Source organism: Myotis daubentonii, chromosome Y, assembly GCF_963259705.1.
Source record: "Myotis daubentonii chromosome Y, mMyoDau2.1, whole genome shotgun sequence".
NCBI classification, from domain to species: Eukaryota; Metazoa; Chordata; class Mammalia; order Chiroptera; family Vespertilionidae; genus Myotis; species Myotis daubentonii.
The window spans coordinates 4,350,405-4,363,054 of NC_081862.1; the positions used below are offsets into that span (position 1 = coordinate 4,350,405).

General features: G+C 41.0%; 1 protein-coding gene across 13 annotated transcripts in view; it reads left to right on the forward strand.

Moving 5' to 3' along the window:
- LOC132225573 (gamma-taxilin-like) overlaps positions 1-12,650 on the forward strand; it is a 111,407-nt gene that overhangs the window by 54,954 nt on the left and 43,803 nt on the right. The window lies entirely within an intron of this gene.

Here is a 12,650-nt window from a genome sequence, read left to right on the forward strand (position 1 = left end):
AGTGGCTGTGTAATACAGCTTGATATCTGGTATTGAGGTCCTTCCTACTTTGTTCTTTTTCAGGATTGATGCAGCTATTTGGGGTCTTTTTTTTTTATTCCAGATGAATTTTTGGAGAGTTCTTTCTAGATCTGTGAAATATGTCATTTGTATTTTAATGAATTCATAGATTGCTTTGGGTAGTATGGACATTTTAAAAATGTTGATTCTACAGATCCATGAACACAGTATATTCTTCCAACTATTTATGTCTTCCTCTATCTCTTTTTTCAATGTCTTGTTTTCTGAGTACAGGTCTTTTATTAAGTCTAATAATTTTTAGTAGAGTCTTTAGGATTTTCTATGTACAATATCATGTCATCTGAGAATAAGGACAATTTTAGTTTTTCTTTTTCAAGTTGGATGCCTTTTATTTCTCCTTGTCTGATTGCTATGGCTGGTACTTCTAGTACTATGTTGAACAGGAGTGGTGAAAATGGGCATCCCTGTCTTGTTCCTGTTAAAGGGAAATGGTTTTAGTTTTTGCCCATTGAGTATGATGTTGGGTGTATGTTTTTCATATAAGGCTTTTATTATGTTGAGGTATGATCCTTCTAGTCCCACTTTGCTGAGCATTTTTATCAGAAAAGGATGCTGGACTTCATCAAATGTCATCTCTGCATCAATTGATAAGATTATGTGATTTTTGTCTCTCTGTTTGTTTATGTGATGCATCACCTTTATTGACTTGTGGATATTGTACCAGCCTTGCATTTCAGGAATAAATGCCACTTGGTCATTGTGTATAATTTTTCTAATGTAATGCTGGATTCGGTTTGCTAGAATTTTGTTGAGGATTTTAGCATCTTTGTTCATCAGGGATTTTGGCCTGTCATTCTCTTTCTTTGTGGTGTCTTTATCTGGTTTTGGAATTAGGGTGATGCTGGCTTCATAGAATGAGCTTGGAAGAATGCCTACCTCTTGAATATTTTGGAATAGTCTGAGAAGGATTGGTTTTAGTTTTTTTTTGAATGTTTGGTAAAACTCCCCTGTGAAGCCGTCTGGTCCAGAGCTTTTGTTTGCTGGAAGCATTTTGATTATTCTTTCAATTTCATCTGTAGTTATCAGCCTATTCAGGTTTTTTATTCTTTCTAATTGAGTTTTGGAAGCTTGTATTTTTCTAGGAATGTGTTTATTTCGTCGAGGTTGTCCAGTTTTTTGGAGTAGAGTTGTTTGTAGTATTTTTTTTTTCAATCCTTTGTATATCAGTAGGGTCAGTTGTTACTTCTCCTCTTTCATTTCTGATTTTGTTTATTTGGGTCCTCTCTCTTTGTTTCTTGGTGAGCCTGGCGAGAGGTTCATCAATCTTCTTTATCCTTTTAAAGAACCAGCTCATGGTTTCATTGATCTTTTGTATTCTTTTTTTTTTGGTCTTATGTCATTTATTTCTGCTCTGATCTTTATTATTTCCTTCTTTCTGGATACTGTGGGCTTTTTGTTTTTGTTGTTGTTCTAATTCTTAAGTTGCAAGGTTAGATGATTTATTACCAGTTTTTCTTGTTTTTTAAGGTAGGCATTTAGAGCTATGTACTTCCCTCTCAGGGCTGCTTAATTATGTCCCATGGATTTTGGATTGTTGTATTTTTATTGTCATTTGTTTCCAGGATGCTTTTTATTTCTTCTTTGATCTCTTTGGTAACCCAATCATTGTTTAATAGGATGCTATTTAGTCTCCAAGTGTTTGATTTTTTTTTTTACATTGTTTTTTTAAATATATTTTTCATTGATTTAGATATTACATATGTGTCCTTATCCCCATGTTACCCCCGACCCCCCACCCCCCGCTAATGCCCTCACCCCCCTATTGTCCGTATCCATTGGTTAGGCCTATATGCTTGCATATAAGTCCTTTAGTTGATCTTTCCCCCTTACTCCCACCCTCCCCTACCTTCCCTCCAAGGCCCGACAGTCCAATCAATGCCTCTCCATCTCTGGATCAGTCCTTGTTAATCAGTTTATGTTGTTTATTATATTCCACAAATGAGTGAGATCATGTGGTATTTACCCTTCTCTGGCTGGCTCATTTCACTTAGCATAATGTTCTCCAGTTCCATCCATACTGTGGCAAATGGTAGGAGTTCCTTTTTCTTCTTCCTCTTCTTAAAGAATCCCTTTCAGCATTTCATATAATGCTGGTTTGGTGGTGATGAACTCCTTTAGCTTTTTCTTATCTGTGAAGCTCTTTATCTGACCTTCTATTCTGAATGATAGCTTTGCTGGATAAAGTAATCTTGGTTGTAGGTTCTTGGTATTCATCACTTTGAATATTTCTTGCCACTTTCTTCTGGCCTGCATGGTTTCTGTTGAGAAATCAGCTGACAGTCGTATGGGTACTCCCTTGTAGGTAACTGACTTTCTCTTGCTGCTTTTAAGATTCTCTCTTTGTCTTTTGCTCTTGGCATTTTAATTATGATGTGTCTTGGTGTGGTCCCCTTTGGATTCCTTTTGCTTGGGGTTCTTTGCACTTCCTGGACTTATAAGTCTATTTCTTTCACCAGGTAGGGGAAGTTTTCTGTCATTATTTCTTCAAATAGGTTTTCAATATCTTTCCCTCTCTCTTCTTCTGGTACACCTATAATTCTGATGTTGGTACGCTTGAAGTTGTCCCAGAGGCTCCTTACACTATCTTCATATTTTTGGATTCTTTTTTCTTTTTCAGTTGGGTATTTTTTGTTTCTTCGTATTTCAAATCTTTGACTTGATTCTTGGGATCCTGTTCTCTGCTGTTGGATCTCTGTATATTATTCTTTATTTCAGTCAGTGTATGCTTAATTTCTAGTTAGTCTTTTTTCATATCCTCCAGTGTCTCACTAAATTTATCGGCGGTTTCCATAAAATTCTTGAAAAACCTTATAAACGTAGTTTTGAACTCTATATCCAGTAGTTTGCTTTCCTCCATTTCTGTCATTTGTGACGTGTTTCTTTGTCTCCGCATTTTTTATGCTTCCCTGTGTTGGTAGAGTGGTTTTGTGTGCTAGGTGTCCTGTAGGGCCCAGTGGCTCAGCCTCCCCAATTACCTAACGTGGACACTCTTGGTGCACCCCCTTATGGGCTTCGTGCACAGTCTTGTTGTAGTTATGCCTTGTTTGTTGTAGGATCACTGGGAGGAATTGACTTCCAAGCCAATTGGCAGTGAGAATCAGCTGTGTCTGCAGTGGGAGAACTTCTGTGCTGAAGACACCCTCCTGGGGCAAGACTTGCTTAAGTGGGGCTTTGGTGCTCACTGAATCTGCCTCCTGAGTGTGTCCCTTATAGATCTGAGGAGTTGTAATCTGGATGTTCCCACTCTGACCACTGGGTACACTGACTCTTGGATCTAAGGAGGTGCTAATTTAGCCTCTGCCTGAGGTTACCCAGCAGAAGCTATGGAGAGATCTACAGATTCCTCTTTTTTGTTTGGGTTTTGGAGGTGCCCAGATGAGGCCCAGCTGTGAAGCAGTGCAAGCTGCTCTGGGGCCTTGGGCTTTTTCTTGGAAGTTCTGGGTCTGTCTGGCCCAGCTGCAATTTGTTAGGTAATTTTCAGGTTGCAATGGGCCAGTGCATTCATATGCAAAAGCCTCTGCAGCAGCCTGGGTGGGGCGGGTTCTCAGGGAATCAAAGGGCGGAACAAGCAGCTATAGCTGATCCTCAGCCCTGCCCTAAGGGGCCCTGCGTCTGAGTGTCCCCACCCCCACCCCCCCAGAGAAAGCCGCCCTCGAGTTCTGAGTTCTGCCCGCTGCCAGACAGTCCAGTTTCTCCCTGTATGAGTCCTGGGTCCCCAGAGACTTCCTGGAACCAGAGTTCAGAGCAGTCAGGAGCTTGTGACTCCCTCCCGATTCAGAGACAGCTGCGTCCTCAGGTGCCAGCCTCCTTACCTCTGCACTTTACTTCCGCACCTCCTCTGGGTCTCAGTGTGCTTTTCTCTTGCTTTCTAGTTGTAGAATTTCCACTCAGCCAGTCTTCCTGTAGTTCTGGATGATGTCCTTTTTGTCTTTTCATTGTATTTTTGAAGTTGTTGTTGGAGGCAGCAATTTCCGGTGTTTACCTATGCCGCCATCTTGGTTTCTCCCTCTTTTTTGTTGTTGTTTTTACGGTAGTTGGTTTCTAGTTTTATGTCATTGTGATCTGAGAAGATGCTTATGATTTTTATCCTCTTGAATTTGAAGATACTTTGCCTGTTTCCTAATATGTGGTCTATCTTAGAAAATGTTCTGTGTGTACTGGAGAAGAATGTATATTCTGTGGCTTTGCGGTGAAATATTCTGAAGATGTCAATTAAGTCCTTCTGATCTAGTGAGTCATTTAGGATTGCTGTTTCTTTGCTGAGTTTTTGTTTAGAAGATTTATCCAGTGATGTCAGTAGGGTATTAAAGTGCCCTACTATGACTGTGTTGCTATTGATCTCTCCTTTCATATCTTACAGAAGTTGTTTTATGTATTTGGGTGCTTCTGTATTGGGTGCATATATGTTTACCAGAGTTATATCTTCTTCTTGAATTGCTCCCTTTAGTATTATGTAGTGGCCTTCCTTATCTCTTGTTATGGCCTTTACTTTGAGGTCTATTTTGTCAGATATAAGTATTGCAACCCCAGCTTTTTTCTCATTTCTATTTGCCTGAATAAATTATTTCCACCCCTTCACTCTCAGTATGTGTGAATTCTTTGTTCTGAGGTGGGTCTCTTGCAGTCAGCAAATATATGGGTCATGTTTTCTAATCCATTTGCTACCCTATATCTTTTGATAGGTGCACTTAATCCATTTACGTTTAATGTTATTATTGATAAGTGCTTGTTTGTTGTCATTTTTATTCTTTTTATTTATTTATTTATTTTTATTAACTTCCTTGATAATAAAATTATTTTTTTTATTGCTTAAAGTAATACAAAGGGTATTACATATGTGTTCATTTCCCCCCACGCCCCGCCCTAGACAGTCCCCTAGCCTCGCCTATCCACCAGTGTCTTATGTCCATTGGTTATGCTTATATGCATGCATATAAGTCCTTTGGTTGATCTCTTAACCCCCTACCTCCTGTCCCCCAACCCTCCCCGGCCTTCCCGCTGCAGTTTGACAATCTGTTTGAGGCAGCTCTGCCTCTGTATCTATTATTGTTCAAAAGATTATAATGGTCTCTATTATCCATGAATGAGTGAGATCATGTGGTATTTTTCCTTCATTGACTGGCTAATTTCACTTAGCATAATGCTCTCCAGTTCCATCCATGCCGTAGCAAATGGTAAGAGTTCCTTCCTTTTTTTTTAATTTAATTTTATTTTATTTATTTATTTATTTTTTATTGCTTAAAGTATTACAAAGGGTATTACATATGTGTCCATTTTTCCCCCCATCCTAGACAGTCCCCTAGCCTCCCCTATCCCCGGGTGTCTTATGTCCATTGGTTATGCTTATATGCATGCATACAAGTCCTTTGGTTGATCTCTTACCCCCCTACTTCCTGCACCCCCACCCTCCCCACCCTTCCTGCTGCAGTTTGACAATCTGTTTGAGGCAGCTCTGCCTCTGTATCTATTATTGATCAGAAGTTTATGATGGTCTCTATTATCCATGAATGAGTGAGATCATGTGGTATTTTTCCTTCATTGAGTGGCTTATTTCACTTAGCATAATGCTCTCCAGTTCCATCCATGCCGTTGCAAATGGTAAGAGTTCCTTCCTTTTTAGAGTAGCATAGTATTCCATCTTGTAGATGTACCACAGTTTTCTAATCCATTCATCTACTGATGGGCACGTAGGCTGTTTCCAGATCTTAGCTATGGTGAATTGTGCTGCTATGAACATAGGGGTGCATATATCCTTTCTGATTGGTGTTTCTGGTTTCTTGGGATATATTCCTAGAAGTGGGATCACAGGGTCAAATGGGAGTTCCATTTTCAGTTTTTTGAGGAAACATACTGTCTTCCATAGTGGCTGCACCAGTCTGCATTCCCACAGCAGTGCACAAGTGTTCCTTTTTCTCCACATCCTCTCCATCACTTGTCGTTTGTTGATTTGTTGATGATAGCCACTCTGACAGATGTGAGATGGTACCTCATTGTTGTTTTGATTTGCATCTCTCGGATGATTAGTGACTTTGAGCATGTTTTCATATGTCTCTTGGCTTTCTGAATGTCCTCTTTTGAAAGGTGTCTATTAATGTCCTTTGCCCATGTTTTGATTGGATTGTTTATCTTTCTTTTGTTAAGTTGTATGAGTTCCCTATAAATTTTGGAGATTAAGCCCTTATCAGATATGTCATTGGCAAATATGTTTTCCCACACAGTGGGTTTTCTCGTTGTTTTGTTGATGGTTTCTTTTGCTGTGAAGAAGCTTTTTATTTTGATGTAGTCCCATTTGTTCATTTTCTCTTTCGTTTCAAGTGCCCTAGGAGTTGTATCAGTGAAGAAATTGCTTTGGCATATGTTTGAGATTTTGTTGCCTTTGGATTCTTCTAGAATTTTTATGGTTTCCTGTCATACATTTAAGTCCTTTATCCATTTTGAGTTTATTTTTGTGTATGGTGTAAGTTGGTGGTCTAGTTTCATTTTCTTGCATATATCTGTCCAATTTTCCCAACACCATTTATTGAAGAGACTATCTTGGCTCCATTGTATGTTCTTGCCTCCTTTGTCAAATATTAATTGAGCATATTGGATCGGGCCGATTTCTGGGCTCTCTATTCTATTCCATTGATCTGTATGCCTATTCTTGTGCCAGTACCAGGCAGTTTTGAGAACAGTGGCTTTGTAATACATCTTGATATCTGGTATTGAGATCCCACCTACTTTGTTCTTTTTCAGGATTGCTGCAGCTATTTGGGGTCTTTTTTTATTCCAGATGAATTTTTGGAGAGTTCGTTCTAGATCTCTGAAGTATGCTGTTGGTATTTTAATGGGAAGTGCGTTGAATTTATAGATTGGTTTGGGTAGTATGGACATTTTAATGATGTTGATTCTACCAATCCATGAACACGGTATGTTCTTCCATCTGTTTTTGTCTTCCTCTATATCTTTTTTCAACGTCCTGTAGTTTTCTGAGTAGCGGTCTTTTACCTCTTTAGTTAACTTTATTCCTAGGTAGCTTAATTTTTTTGTGCGATGGTAAACGGGATTGTTTTTATAATCTCTCTTTCTGAAAGTTCACTATTGGTGTATAGAAATGCCTCAGATTTCTTGGGGTTAAGTTTGTATCCTGCTACATTGCCAAATTCATGTATTAAGTCTAGTAGCTTTTTGATGGAGTCTCTAGGGTTTTGTATGTATAATATCATGTCGTCTGCAAATAAGGACAGTTTTACTTCTTCTTTTCCAATTTGGATGCCTTTTATTTCTTCTTCTTGCCTAATTGCAATGGCTAACACTTCCAGTACTATGTTGAACAGGAGTGGTGAGAGTGGGCATCCCTGTCTTGTTCCTGTTCTTAGGAGAAATGGTGTTAGTTTTTGTCCATTGAGTATGATGCTGGCTGTGGGCCTGTCATATATGGCTTTTATTATGTTGAGGTATGATCCTTCTACTCCCACCTTACTGAGAGTTTTTATCAAAAATGGGTGTTGAATTTTGTCCAATGCTTTTTCTGCATCAATTGATATGACCACGTGGTTTTTTTCTTTCAATTTGTTTATGTGATGAATCACGTTTATTGATTTGCGGATATTGTACCATCCTTGCATCCCTGGGATAAATCCTACTTGGTCATGGTGTATGATCTTTCTGATGCACTGCTGGATCCGATTTGCTAAGATTTTGTTGAGGATTTTGGCATCTATGTTCATGGGGGATATTGGCCTGTAATTCTCTTTCATTGTGTTGTCTTTACCTGGTTTTGGTATTAGGGTGATGCTGGCTTCATAGAATGAGCTTGGAAGTGTTCCTTCCTCTTGAATTTTTTGTAGTAGTCTGAGGAGGATAGGTTTTAGTTCTTCCTTGAATGTTTGGTAAAACTCCCCTGTGAAGCCGTCTGGTCCTGGGCTTTTGTTTGACGGAACCTCTTTTTGATGACTGCTTCAATTTCTTCCATAGTTATTGGCCTGTTGAGATTTTTAGATTCTTCCTGATTGAGTTTTGGAATGTTGTATTTTTCTAGGAATTTGTTCATTTCCTCCAGGTTGTCTAGTTTGTTGGATTAGAGCTGCCCAGAGTATTTTTTAACAATCATTTGTATTTCTGTGGGGTCTGTTGTTATATTAATCCTTGATCTTGTTCAGGGTGGAATCTGGGTGTGGCTGTGCTCCTTGCCTGGGGGGTGGGGGGAGGAGTCTCACTCTCCGGAGAGAATGGCTGCCCCAGTCCTCAGCTAAGGGGTGTCTCAGCACTCAACACTCAATTCGCTGCCACCTCTCCTGGCCCCCCTTCTCTCCTCAGTCTCTCCCCAGATTCCACTCCTCCGCACCCTCTCCCTCTCTTCAGCACAGGTGAGTGTCTGTATCCGAAATGTCCCATGAACAGGATTCGGTGAGAACAAACAAACGCTGGCCGCGGAAACGGGGAAGGCTTAGGTTCTGTAAGCTCCTCTCTTACTGGCACTGCATGGTCAGGTCAGCTCTTCAGGCTGCCCCCTTTAGGCTCAGTCCTCCGTGGTCACAGAACCCAGTTCTCAAATCCCCTGGCAGCGCCAGGAATCCCGCAGATCTCCTTTCCCCCGTCTGGGGCTTTGCCTGTCCCAGGGGACGCGGCTGTCTGCCATGTGGTCTCCCTCCGACCCTCTGGGCTCAGAGGTCTGGCAAACTTCCCTGCCCAAATCCCTGGTTTTTTTTTACCTTTCCTGGGGAGTTCTGCCCTGCCTGGCTGCAAACCGTCTCACCAGCTGAGCAATTTCGCCAATTCGGGGTGGTTTTTACTAGTTTCAGCTGTTCACTCCATTTGCTCCGGGACACAACCTGGGATGCGTCTGCCTATATCGCCGCCATCTTCTTTCCTGAGTACTGTTTTTAAGCTATCAGCAATCCATCTCTGCTGGGGCTAGGTGCTTTTGGAAAAGCAAGAGTTCCTTCCTTTTTAGAGCAGCATAGTATTCCATCGTGTAGATGTACCACAGTTTTCTAATCCATTCATCTACTGATGGGCACTTAGGCTCTTTCCAGATCTTAGCTATGGTGAATTGTGCTGCTATGAAGATAGGGGTGCATATATCCTTTCTGATTGGTGTTTCTGGTTTCTTGGGATATATTCCTAGAAGTGGGATCACAGGGTCAAATGGGAGTTCCATTTTCAGTTTTTTGAGGAAACATACTGTCTTCCATAGTGGCTGCACCAGTCTGCATTCCCACAGCAGTGCACAAGTGTTCCTTTTTCTCCACATCCTCTCCATCACTTGTCGTTTGTTGATTTGTTGATGATAGCCACTCTGACAGATGTGAGATGGTACCTCATTGTTGTTTTGATTTGCATCTCTCGGATGATTAGTGACTTTGAGCATGTTTTCATATGTCTCTTGGCTTTCTGAATGTCCTCTTTTGAAAGGTGTCTATTAATGTCCTTTGCCCATGTTTTGATTGGATTGTTTATCTTTCTTTTGTTAAGTTGTATGAGTTCCCTATAAATTTTGGAGATTAAGCCCTTATCAGATATGTCATTGGCAAATATGTTTTCCCACACAGTGGGTTTTCTCGTTGTTTTGTTGATGGTTTCTTTTGCTGTGAAGAAGCTTTTTATTTTGATGTAGTCCCATTTGTTCATTTTCTCTTTCGTTTCAAGTGCCCTAGGAGTTGTATCAGTGAAGAAATTGCTTTGGCATATGTTTGAGATTTTGTTGCCTTTGGATTCTTCTAGAATTTTTATGGTTTCCTGTCATACATTTAAGTCCTTTATCCATTTTGAGTTTATTTTTGTGTATGGTGTAAGTTGGTGGTCTAGTTTCATTTTCTTGCATATATCTGTCCAATTTTCCCAACACCATTTATTGAAGAGACTATCTTGGCTCCATTGTATGTTCTTGCCTCCTTTGTCAAATATTAATTGAGCATATTGGATCGGGCCGATTTCTGGGCTCTCTATTCTATTCCATTGATCTGTATGCCTATTCTTGTGCCAGTACCAGGCAGTTTTGAGAACAGTGGCTTTGTAATACATCTTGATATCTGGTATTGAGATCCCACCTACTTTGTTCTTTTTCAGGATTGCTGCAGCTATTTGGGGTCTTTTTTTATTCCAGATGAATTTTTGGAGAGTTCGTTCTAGATCTCTGAAGTATGCTGTTGGTATTTTAATGGGAAGTGCGTTGAATTTATAGATTGGTTTGGGTAGTATGGACATTTTAATGATGTTGATTCTACCAATCCATGAACACGGTATGTTCTTCCATCTGTTTTTGTCTTCCTCTATATCTTTTTTCAACGTCCTGTAGTTTTCTGAGTAGCGGTCTTTTACCTCTTTAGTTAACTTTATTCCTAGGTAGCTTAATTTTTTTGTGCGATGGTAAACGGGATTGTTTTTATAATCTCTCTTTCTGAAAGTTCACTATTAGTGTATAGAAATGCCTCAGATTTCTTGGGGTTAAGTTTGTATCCTGCTACATTGCCAAATTCATGTATTAAGTCTAGTAGCTTTTTGATGGAGTCTCTAGGGTTTTGTATGTATAATATCATGTCGTCTGCAAATAAAGACAGTTTTACTTCTTCTTTTCCAATTTGGATGCCTTTTATTTCTTCTTCTTGCCTAATTGCAATGGCTAACACTTCCAGTACTATGTTGAACAGGAGTGGTGAGAGTGGGCATCCCTGTCTTGTTCCTGTTCTTAGGAGAAATGGTGTTAGTTTTTGTCCATTGAGTATGATGCTGGCTGTGGGCCTGTCATATATGGCTTTTATTATGTTGAGGTATGATCCTTCTACTCCCTCCTTACTGAGAGTTTTTATCAAAAATGGGTGTTGAATTTTGTCCAATGCTTTTTCTGCATCAATTGATATGACCACGTGGTTTTTTTCTTTCAATTTGTTTATGTGATGAATCACGTTTATTGATTTGCGGATATTGTACCATCCTTGCATCCCTGGGATAAATCCTACTTGGTCATGGTGTATGATCTTTCTGATGTACTGCTGGATCCGATTTGCTAAGATTTTGTTGAGGATTTTGGCATCTATGTTCATGGGGGATATTGGCCTGTAATTCTCTTTCATTGTGTTGTCTTTACCTGGTTTTGGTATTAGGGTGATGCTGGCTTCATAGAATGAGCTTGGAAGTGTTCCTTCCTCTTGAATTTTTTGTAGTAGTCTGAGGAGGATAGGTTTTAGTTCTTCCTTGAATGTTTGGTAAAACTCCCCTGTGAAGCCGTCTGGTCCTGGGCTTTTGTTTGACGGAACCTCTTTTTGATGACTGCTTCAATTTCTTCCATAGTTATTGGCCTGTTGAGATTTTTAGATTCTTCCTGATTGAGTTTTGGAATGTTGTATTTTTCTAGGAATTTGTTCATTTCCTCCAGGTTGTCTAGTTTGTTGGATTAGAGCTGCCCAGAGTATTTTTTAACAATCATTTGTATTTCTGTGGGGTCTGTTGTTATATTAATCCTTGATCTTGTTCAGGGTGGAATCTGGGTGTGGCTGTGCTCCTTGCCTGGGGGGTGGGGGGAGGAGTCTCACTCTCCGGAGAGAATGGCTGCCCCAGTCCTCAGCTAAGGGGTGTCTCAGCACTCAACACTCAATTCGCTGCCACCTCTCCTGGCCCCCCTTCTCTCCTCAGTCTCTCCCCAGATTCCACTCCTCCGCACCCTCTCCCTCTCTTCAGCACAGGTGAGTGTCTGTATCCGAAATGTCCCATGAACAGGATTCGGTGAGAACAAACAAACGCTGGCCGCGGAAACGGGGAAGGCTTAGGTTCTGTAAGCTCCTCTCTTACTGGCACTGCATGGTCAGGTCAGCTCTTCAGGCTGCCCCCTTTAGGCTCAGTCCTCCGTGGTCACAGAACCCAGTTCTCAAATCCCCTGGCAGCGCCAGGAATCCCGCAGATCTCCTTTCCCCCGTCTGGGGCTTTGCCTGTCCCAGGGGACGCGGCTGTCTGCCATGTGGTCTCCCTCCGACCCTCTGGGCTCAGAGGTCTGGCAAACTTCCCTGCCCAAATCCCTGGTTTTTTTTTACCTTTCCTGGGGAGTTCTGCCCTGCCTGGCTGCAAACCGTCTCACCAGCTGAGCAATTTCGCCAATTCGGGGTGGTTTTTACTAGTTTCAGCTGTTCACTCCATTTGCTCCGGGACACAACCTGGGATGCGTCTGCCTATATCGCCGCCATCTTCTTTCCTGAGTACTGTTTTTAAGCTATCAGCAATCCATCTCTGCTGGGGCTAGGTGCTTTTGGAAAAGCAAGAGTTCCTTCCTTTTTAGAGCAGCATAGTATTCCATCGTGTAGATGTACCACAGTTTTCTAATCCATTCATCTACTGATGGGCACTTAGGCTCTTTCCAGATCTTAGCTATGGTGAATTGTGCTGCTATGAAGATAGGGGTGCATATATCCTTTCTGATTGGTGTTTCTGGTTTCTTGGGATATATTCCTAGAAGTGGGATCACAGGGTCAAATGGGAGTTCCATTTTCAGTTTTTTGAGGAAACTCCATACTGTCTTCCATAGTGGCTGCACCAGTCTGCATTCCCACAGCAGTGCACAAGTGTTCCTTTTTCTCCACATCCTCTCCAGCACTTGT